This window comes from Arachis ipaensis, chromosome B9 (assembly GCF_059453495.1).
Source record: "Arachis ipaensis isolate K30076 ecotype BB chromosome B9, ASM5945349v1, whole genome shotgun sequence".
Lineage (NCBI taxonomy): Eukaryota > Viridiplantae > Streptophyta > Magnoliopsida > Fabales > Fabaceae > Arachis > Arachis ipaensis.
Genome location: NC_142444.1, coordinates 42,726,838 through 42,729,226, shown reverse-complemented (window position 1 = coordinate 42,729,226; position 2,389 = coordinate 42,726,838). Strand labels below are relative to the sequence as shown.

General features: G+C 41.4%; 1 non-coding gene across 1 annotated transcript; it reads right to left on the bottom strand.

Annotated features, from left to right (window-relative positions):
• Positions 1–544: 544 nt before the first annotated feature.
• LOC148544456 (small nucleolar RNA R71) lies at positions 545–652 on the bottom strand. The gene has a single exon (XR_015900967.1). It is a non-coding gene; the product is annotated as a small nucleolar RNA R71 (small nucleolar RNA).
• Positions 653–2,389: the final 1,737 nt, after the last annotated feature.

The following is a 2,389-nucleotide window of genomic DNA, read 5'->3' as shown; positions in this document are numbered from 1 at the left end:
TCATATGGGTAGGAACAAGGATAAGAACATTCTTGTTGAAACTGACCTTGAACCTGAAAGGATTCTGAAGAGAAAGCTAAGAGAAGCTAAGGCACAACTCTCTGGAGAGGACCTGATAGAAATTTTTGAAAAAGGAGGAGACATGGCCGAACCTAATAACAATGGTGGAGATGCAAGGAAGATGCTTGGTGACTTTATTGCACCCTCTTCTGACTTCTATGGAAGAAGCATCTCAATTCCTACAATTGGAGCAAACAACTTTGAGCTTAAGCCTCAATTAGTTTCTCTAATGTAGCAGAATTGCAAGTTTCATGGACTTCCAATGGAAGATCCTCATCAGTTTTTAGCTGAATTCTTGCAAATCTGTGACACTGTCAAGACCAATGGAGTTGATCTTGAGGTCTACAGGCTTATGCTTTTCCCTTTTGCTGTAAGAGACAGAGCTAAAATATGGTTGGATTCACAACCTAAGGATAGCCTGAACTCTTGGGATAAGCTGGTCAGTGCTTTTCTGGCCAAATTCTTTCCACCTCAAAAGATGAGCAAGCTTAGAGTGGAAATCCAAACCTTCAAACAGAAGGAAGGAGAATCCCTCTATGAAGCTTGGGAAAGATACAAGCAACTGATCAAAAGGTGTCCTACTGACATGCTTCCAGAATGGAGCATCATAAGTATATTCTATGATGGTCTGTCTAAGTTGTCAAAAATGTCATTGGAACATTTTGCAAGAGGATCTCTTCACGTGAAAACCCCTGCAGAAGCTCAGAAACTCATTGAAATGGTTGCAAATAACCAGTTCATGTACACCTTTGAGAGGAATCCTGTGAACAATGGGACGCCTCAGAAGAAGGGAGTTCTTGAAATTGATACCCTGAATGCCATATTGGCTCAGAATAAAATATTAACTCAGCAAGTCAATATTATTTCTCAGAGTCTGAATGGATTACAAGCTGCATCCAACAGTACTAAAGAAGTATCTTCTGAAGAAGAAGCTTATGATCCTGAGAACCCTGCAATGGCAGAGGTGAATTACATGGGAGAACCCTATGGAAACACCTAAAATCCTTCATGGAAAAATCATCCAAATTTCTCATGGAAGGACCAACAGAAGCCTCAACAATAATGGTGGAAGAAATAGGTTTAGCAATAGCAAGCCTTTTCCATTATATTCTCAGCAACAGACAGAGAATTCTGAACAGAGCCATTCTGGCCTGGCAACTATAGTCTCTGATCTATCTAAGACCACACTAAGTTTCATGAATGAAACAAGGTCCTCCATTAAAAATTTGGAGGCACATGTGGGTCAGCTAAGTAAAAAGATTACTGAAACTCCTCCCAGTACTCTCCCAAGCAATACAGAAGAAAATCCCAAGAGAGAGTGCAAGGCCATAACCTTACTTGGTATGACCGAATGCCCAGAGGAGGAGGAGGACGTGAGTCCCAGTGAGAAAAGCCTCATGGGACATCCTCCGGACAGAAAGGAGTTTCCCTTTGAGGAACCAAAGGAATATGAGGCTCATACAGAAACCATAGAGATTCCATTGAACTTCCTTCTGCCATTCATGAGCTCTGATGAATATTCTTCCTCTGAAGAGGATGAAGACATCACTAGAGCAAGTTGCTAAATATCTAGGAGCAATCATGAAGCTGAATGCCAAGTTATTTAGTACTGAGACTTGGGAGGATGAACCCCCCTTGTTAACTAATGAACTGAATGCATTAATGAGGCAGACATTACCTCAGAAGAAATCGGATCCCGAAAAATTCTTCATACCTTGTACCATAGGCACCATGACCTTTGAGAAGGCTCTATGTGATCTGGGGTCAGGGATAAACCTCATGCCCCTCATGTAATAGAAAAATTGGGAATCTTTGAGGTACAAGCTGCAAGAATCTCTAGGCAGACAAATCCATGAAACAGGCTTATGGACTAGTAGAGGACGTGCTAGTGAAGGTTGAAAGCCTTTACATCCCTGTTGATTTTATAATCCTAGACACTGGGAAGGATGAGGATGAATCCATCATTCTTGGCAGACCCTTCCTGGCCACAGCAAAAGCAGTGATTGATGTTGACAGATGAGAGTTGGTCCTTTAGTTGAATGAGGACTACCTTGTATTCAGAACTCAAGGTTCTCCTTCTGTAACCATGGAGAGGAAGCATGAAAAGCTTCTCTCAGTACAGAGTCAAACAAAACTCCCACATTCAAACTCTAAGTTTGGTATTGGGAGGCCACAACCAAACTCTAAGTTTGGTGTTGAGAGGCCCCAACATTGCTCTAATTTTCTGTGAGGCCCCATGAGAGCTCACTGTCAAGCTATTGACACTAAAGAAGTGCTTATTGGGAGGCAACCCAATGTTATTTAATTATATCTATTTATTTTTTATTGT